This window comes from Sander lucioperca, chromosome 21 (genome assembly GCF_008315115.2).
Source record: "Sander lucioperca isolate FBNREF2018 chromosome 21, SLUC_FBN_1.2, whole genome shotgun sequence".
Classification (NCBI taxonomy): domain Eukaryota; kingdom Metazoa; phylum Chordata; class Actinopteri; order Perciformes; family Percidae; genus Sander; species Sander lucioperca.
In genome coordinates this window covers 14,707,784-14,716,074 of record NC_050193.1, presented here as the reverse complement: position 1 = coordinate 14,716,074, position 8,291 = coordinate 14,707,784, and positions in this window count along the sequence as shown.

Here is an 8,291-nt window from a genome sequence, read left to right as displayed (position 1 = left end):
AGTTGTTGGGGGATGGGTATTCTTAAACTTTATATAGTCGTGCATACAACGCATAACAATTCTGCAAGCCTTTCACAACCTTAAAATAAAATTGAGCTGGAATTAATAGTGATAAGTTACACAAACTGCTATCACTGTGGCTATAAAAAAGCTGCAGTAGAGTGGCTGGGAGCCCAGGTCAATATTAACAAGGCCTACAAGCTAAGACCCCTACTAGCTTATTAAATTCCCGCAAAATTAAAATGACCAGTCAAGAAATGCCTCTGACACTTAAGAAGAGAGCTTTTTAAGTTGTCTTTTCAATTATATTTTATAAAATCAGTTTGAATGTTGCCTGTAGGCTGCCATATGTTGTAGTAGTTAACAGGTGTGTAGCTTTAAGATACAGAAATTATTAGCAGTAGATGGAAATGCCAACCCTACAACCAGTATGTTAAAACTAAAGTTAAAAATGTTTCTATAGCTTTTAGAGGGAGATTCCTTCAGAATAAAGTGTGCAGCATGTGGAATATTATTTCAATGTAATTATTTTTTTTTTTTAAGATTATTTTTTGGGCATTTTTAGGCCTTTATTGACAGGACAGCTGAAGAAATGAAATAGGGTGGATGACATGCAGCAAAGGGCCGCAGGTTGGATCGAACCTGGGCCCGCTGCATCGAGGAGTAAACCTCTATGGGCACCCGCTCTACCAACTGAGCTATTCGTGCACCCTCAATGTAATTTTAAAGGGGGCATACCATGCTCATTTTCAGGTTCATACTTTTATTTTATTTTATTTATTTTGGGTTTCTACTAGAACATGTTTACGTGCTTTAATGTTCAAAAAGACATTGTTTAATATACCTTGACATCATTGATGCCAAGCTCTGCTTTCCCGCGGGCTGCAGCGAGACGTACTTGTGCACAGAAGCCGTGTGAGAAGGGAAAAGGGGAGGGGGGCACGGGGGACAGTTCACCTCTGGGTCTCCCAAATGGAACGGTCAGGACAAGGGGGGGAATGGGAGACCATGAGCCTCCTTGAGCTTATCACTTTTATGCATGATAAGGATCTATCGGAGATCTACCCCAACTTTTGGACTGCTCTCAGGATTGTACTTACTCTGCCAGTCACTGTGGCTCAAGCAGAGAGGAGCTTCTCAAAACTAAAGTTGATCAAGTCATACCTGAGGTCAACCATGTCCCAGGAACGGCTCACTGGCCTTGCCGTCATCAATATCAATCACTCAATAGGGGAGCAGATTTCATACGATGACATCATTGATGATTTTGCATCAAGGAAGGCCAGAAAGGTCTTTTTCAAAGAGAAAAGGTTTTAGTTTTAGTTTGTTTTCTGTTCTTAGTGCAGTAGTGTAATAATTAGATTCTCTTTATTGTGTTTTCACATTTGTATGATGAAGGATTTGTGCTATTTGGAATATTTATTCTATATTGTATTTGTATATTATTCTTAATATTTTATATTATTGTTGCTCTCTGCTCTTGTTACATTTTTTATATATCTGATTGTATATATTCTTGGCACATATATATATAACAAATTCTATTTCTCAATTGCACAAATCCTTCATTAGAAAATTTGAAAAACAGTTATTTAACTGTTGCAATTACAACAGGAAACACTTTTTAAGGTGCACAATCTCCACCTCCAACATTGCTCGAAGGGGGTCTCGCCCAGGGTGTAATTCAATGTAGAACCGCTACTGACTGTAACAGCACTGTAGCTGCACTTTTTACCTATATATAGTGTATTTGTGACATCATAACCGTACAAAAGTCCTTACAAATCGTTTAAAGGCACAGCTTCTGAATTCTGGCTGTGTACATTTCTCTGTGGATTGAGCATTTCAATACTTGTAAATAGTAAATTAGCACCCTAACCTGCTTTATAATCAGAAAATACATGGAAATCTCACTTTTTGCAATATGGGACCTTTAAATTGACAAATGAAGCATACTTTATGCAGTGCCAAAGTAATTCTGTTTTATAGTTGAAGTTATACTATGATATGCAGCGATTGTCGGTTGGTGTTTCTAAACACACAGCATTCAAAGTTGAAGAAAAATGCCCCTAACATTCAGATCAGATTAGCAGGAGGAGATGCCCTCTGAAAAACATTTTAACCTTGCTGCATACAGACCAAATGGCAACTAAAGATTGCAACAGTGTTTTAGGAACTGCAGGAGCTTAGTCAACTTATAACAACAGTACTTATATCTACTGGTACTGTATACTGGTTTGGGATTATTTTGCCCCAATTTCTCATTAAAACCATTCATGGTCAATAGTCGCTCCCAGCTGAGAAAACGGAACTGCAATTACTCTTCAGTTACTGATTTGTCTTCATTTCCTTCTTGGTTTGAGCCTCTGGGAACCATTGATGTTAATGTGTAATGTAGATGGCATTATCGTGAGTGTGACAACAGTAAATCATTGGAATGCTCAACCCACACACAAAACAGTGTGTGGGCTTAGGTTGCTCTAAAAGTCACAGTTGACAGTTACATACTATATAAACATTAATAAGCATTAAACAATAATTAAAGGGTTATAACCTAAGATTTTTATCAGTTTATCAGATAAAGCGGTATGTACAATACTAAGTATACTAATAAGAGTTATTTAGGTTTATCTGTGTTGTGTTTTGTTTTTATTGTTGTTTTTTTCTTCAACTCTATCTCAATTCAATAATCACTGTTCCACATGTAGTGTGCATTCTGAGAAATGTGATAATTCATTCTGTTCATGCTGGCTGTAAAGAGACGGGGGAAAAATCCTTCTAAAGTTTATTGGAAGCTTCGTCAGTCTGATTTAGTCAAATCAAGTGGGTATCTGTCAAAGTTAGTGTTTTTAGTGTAAAAATCTCTCTGTTGGCCCAGACCGACCGAGTGGAGGCACAGTAACATAAAGCGTGACTTCATACTAAACAGACTGCAACTTCAGAAGATATCCACTTGATTGATTTGACTTGAATTTCATCTACAACTTTGAAATGCCCTTTTGCACAGGACAGCTGTGGATTTTGACCCCCATCACTTCCATTGAAATCACATTAGGAACAGGTCCTTTCATGGCCAGTACTGATAGGAGAAATTACACCAACAACACATTTGATATGGACATGTAAGTGCTGTATTAGAGTTACAAAAAAAACTAAACATTAACCTATAAGATGCACATGTAATTACAACTAAAATCCCCCTCACAACAATTTGAGTTTTGGTACTTGAAAAAAGATGCATTTCCATTAATTTAGCTTGCATGTTTTAGAATCTAACGCCCATCTTGAACAAATCTTGTGCTTTTATAGCAAACGTGGTGAACTAACCGGTAATATCCCATTTTTAAAATAATTGTGATGGCATTCACCCTTCAAAGGCGCGTCTTAACGCGGTTGACTTTTGTGTGAGCAGACCTTTGATATGGAGGTATAGTGAATTAAACCACAGTACTTTGATCCTTTTTTCCTCTTAATAATCAGACCCATTTCTTCCTCCCTGGGCTCCTTTAAAGTAGTTGAGAATAATTATGACTTTAGTTAGCAGGGGTAAGAACACCTTTTGATAGAAAAATGTATGGGAAAACACACACACACACACAAGCAGGGAGGGCTGGGGTGGGTGGGGGGGTGGGGGGGCGAGAGGTGGTGGAGGTGATTTTCTGATGACTAAAGGGGAGAATGGATAATGACAAAATAAACAAGTGCTCTTTTCTCCCTCTTCTTTCTTTCATCTGCCCCTCCATAAAAGAAGAATGATCTGTCACAGTCTTTTTGTAGAGCTGGCTGACACAACCGCTCTTGCAAACATGCTCTCTCTCTCTCTCACACACACACACACACACACACACACACACACACACACACACACACACACACATAAGTGCGTTTCACTATCTTTATGGGGACCCGTCATTAACATAATGCATTCCCTAGCCCCTTACCCTAACCCTAACCATCACAATTAAATGCCTAACCTTAACCCTTACCCTCACCCTAACCATAACCTAATTCTAACCCTAATCCTAAAACCAAGTCTTAACCCTCAAACAGCCCTTTAACCTTGTGGGGTCCAGCATTTTGACCCCACAAGTATACTGGACTCCCGGTTTTTGGACCCCACGAATATAGTTAAACAAGAACACACACACACACACACACACACACACACACACACACACACACGCACACACACGCACACGCACACACACACGCACACACACACACACACACACACACACACACACACACACACACACACACACACACAGACACACATACACATAATCCTCTGTACCACTCTGTTTGAACCACACTGTTGGTGACTCTCCTCTGTGCCTCTGGCTATCTCTCAGGCGGTCTCTCACACAAAGACACACCTTCAACCATCATCGAACACCACATATAGCGAGGTTTCCACACTCACATGCTAGCTCCGTATTTCAACTGGAACATCAGCAAGAAATGATGATGAGTAAGCCATAGCTGTCCCTCTTCTCTGTCTCACAAGGACATTAAGGCTGAAATGAAGGCTAGGGCTGAGGGGAGATTGATTAGGTAGAATTGATTAGATGGGATGAAGACCAAACTTTAAGATCTCTGAAATGTGGCCATTCTGGCTCCTCACCAATCAGATAATGTAACACAAAATGCATTTTGAAACCCGCCTCTGAGCATGGTGTTGAATTCTCTCTTAGGCCAAGAATTGTGTGTTGAGAATCTTTGTATGTCTACTTGTTTTAATGTTAAATAAATGTCTCTTGATACATTTTCTTCTTAGTACATTTTAACACAATGTGAATAGCTGAAGGGGTTTTATTCGACAAGAGATTGTGTGTCATGTTGTTTAGTCATTGTCTGAGATAGTTTGCTGGGAGCTCTTCTGCCCTGAGTTTATTTGAGTGCATTTGTGATATCTCAACCAATAACCTTATGTCTTGTGGAGCGGACCTTTACAAAAATCAATACATTTTATGAAACAATAGCACTGAAGAAATAAAGTCTCCTCACACTTCACCAATGAAATCAATTCATATTTCAGACGTTTACTTTTCCTAGTGGTCTACAGACTGAGCTAAGAGGCTTTCTCTTTTAGGTCTGATATTCTGCAGCGTTTTGGTCATGAGTGTGCTGATCTTCAAGATGATAAAATATAGACAGTAAATGCATATTAGTCTGGAACCTCTCAGTTCATTTTCGATTTCAAAGGGACACAGACCAAAACTCCTCTGGATGCAATTGGCTAGACCTACGTCAGAGCAACGAAACGTGTGACATAGTGCTGTGCGATACATGCAAGTCGGGGCAGTGCTTGGTCCGTTTTCAAGAAGGAAAAAAATGGCAGCCTGCTCACAAACTTTCTCCAGTCGCAGCTAAACAGTACACTAAATTGTGTACATATTTGATTAGCACAGCCTAGTTTAACAGTTTGATCTGAGTTTTGTGAGCCTGGTGCGTTGCACTGGATGGACCTACAGGACGGTGACGCTCCTCTGTCAGTCATTGTCTCAAACCCGCCCCATATGAGATAAACAGTTGCGATTGGTCCACTCAGGGCCAAGTCAGCTTGAAATCTGTCTGAAAGGGAGGGAGGCCAGACGCATTTGCCACAGCAAATGAAACATTGGCTTGCAGATTTGTCTGGATCCCAGGCTAGGCTTTTTGCTCATTTCACAAACTTTGAACCGTTTAAAAAGGTCAAATCACATGGGAGAACTTTAACACCAGAAAGTGAACTAGTTCTTTTTTCCCCATTGTCTTCATTTGTGTTACAAGCCAAGCTGCCACAGACTAAAGTCACAGAGCTAAACCTTATGCACAAATACTTATTCCAGTAAAGCCTGGTTCACACAGGACGATTTTAAAATTGTCGGCCGATTTTCCAATCCTGAGAGACAACACACACGGCGATAAAAAATCACGGGTCTAACAGTTTTGGTTGTACAGTGTGTGATGCGCAGCACACCGCAAAATCAACACATCACACACGAACCGATTTGACTCCCGAGCATTCCCAGGTCAGACGGGAAATCTCGCAAAATCCCTCGAGATTAAACGTGACTTCAGAGTAAACAATCATGGCAGACGAAGAGGATGCAGTGGCGATAGTTTGTAGTTTGTTTTTAACCGAAAAAAAACGTTATCAAAAGAAAAGGCGATGGTCAAAGAAGTGGAGACTACGCGAGCATGGACTATACTTGCTATACTTATCTCCGACGTCCACCGGACTTTCTAGTGCGCCATGCCGCCGGCTGTTTTGATTTTGTTTCCCGGTGCTTTCCTCGCCGCCTCGTCACCTCGCTTTCTGATTGGCTACACGCCACAGTCCACAGGCTGCGTGCTTGTTTGTCCCCAGGGGACACCACACACGAGGAGAAATCGGGCCAAAACAATCCAACATGTTGGATATCCCCGATTTGAGATTGGAGCGGTCCCGACGTCCTTCCGAGCAGACGAGAGCAGTCTTAACACACCACACACGGCAGGAATATCTGATCAGATTATTTTACGATAATCGGAGCATCCTTAAGATTGTCGGAAGGGGTGAATTGGGGCTAAAATCGGCCTAATTATCCTGCCGTGTGAACCAGGCTTTAGTGTTAAAGCTAGAATGTTTTACATGGTTAGATGACGTGTTGTCTTTATTGTGTTTATGTTAATGTATGACGTTTTGTTTTCCGAAGTGTCCAACAAGATAGCTTTACACATATTCAAGGAAGCGATGAAACGGCAACAACAGTGCTCAGTGGCATGACTGTCCTATCATCACACTTGTCATACAGTATTAGGACAGGCAGGATGTTGCAGTCCAGCAAATGCATTTTTCCCCAAGTAAATCCACATAGTAAAGATAATTTACTGTAAATGTTTACTGACACTGGTAGCAGAAGAATAGTTCAGTCTTTTTTAACACATTAAGAAGTCTTACTGGTTCCACACATTTTGCCAAAGTACCAGTGCTGTTCAAAAATGCCATTTCAGCAACTAACCGTAAACTATTAATGGAAAACTCACAGAGAAGGAGAGAAGTTTTTCTTCGTATTTATTTTAGAGAAAGTTGAAGAGAAATGGGCAAAAGAGACGCACACGCACACACACACACACACAAACACACACACACACACACACACACACACGCAACTTACTACTACAAACACAGGAGAAGGAAACTTTGCATTACTGCATTTTCCACAGAAACATTGAAATGCACTATAAGTTCATGTTTCCACTGTTATTGATCAATACATATAAGAAATAACTGCAGAAGATGAATATCATGTAGGTTTATGATTAGATTTTGTAGTGATTCAGCAGAACCGAACAAGCTACCTGAATACAAAACCCATTACATTTATTTATGGTAAAATCATCAGCTCAGCTCAAAATCGGATATCTCAGCTGTGGTTAATAAAACTGAGGAGTTAAAGAAACTTTGCTTTGGTTTAGATCTTGTAAAGGAAGTATACTTCTGATGATGCAAAATGAATAGGAGTGATTGAATGACCAAACACTCAAATTAATTTTTAAACCTAGGGCTGGTGGATTAACATTACTGACAACTGAAAAAAGTACCATCCATCAAGGTGAAGTGTCTGTTAAAGTTTCAGTATTACCATGAAAATGTACAGTATTTTAATTGGATTATTCTGTAGCTCACAAATTACATCCAATGCCATTTTCAGTGCCAATGCAGGAAGTAGTATGCCCTGTGGAGGTCCAGGTGGCGGGTGGGCATGTAACATGGCCAACTGAGTCCTGTCACAGATCATTAGCTTTAAAAAAAAAATACAGAATCTTACCATAATCTTCAATCAATCTTATCTAACCTTGCCATAACCAAATCATAGTTTCCATCCAAAAAACAAACACAAATACACAACATTGGCATTGAGCATTCAAAAATGTTGTTAAAGAATTGACCAATATGAACTTTATATCTGGTCATAGGGTTGAAGTAAATGGACATTTTAATGTATATTAATCTGTATAGTGGGAATTTAATAAATATATACTAAATAAAATTTGCTTTATTTGTTGATATTATGGCTTCTCCGGCTTTGTAGTAATTGTGGGAATTGATATCTCACCTGAAAGGAAGATAAGGCACAACGGACCTTTTTCACAGCAGACATTTTGACTTGTCATAGTAGGAAAAGCACAGGTGAAATTGATAACCTTAACGATGGCTCAATTCCAGTGTCCCAGTGAGCTATTTCAGTGAGTCAGCATGCACAATACCAGGGACTCTCCTAAGTGGAATGCTGCCATCATTAATGGTTTTGAATACACCTGTG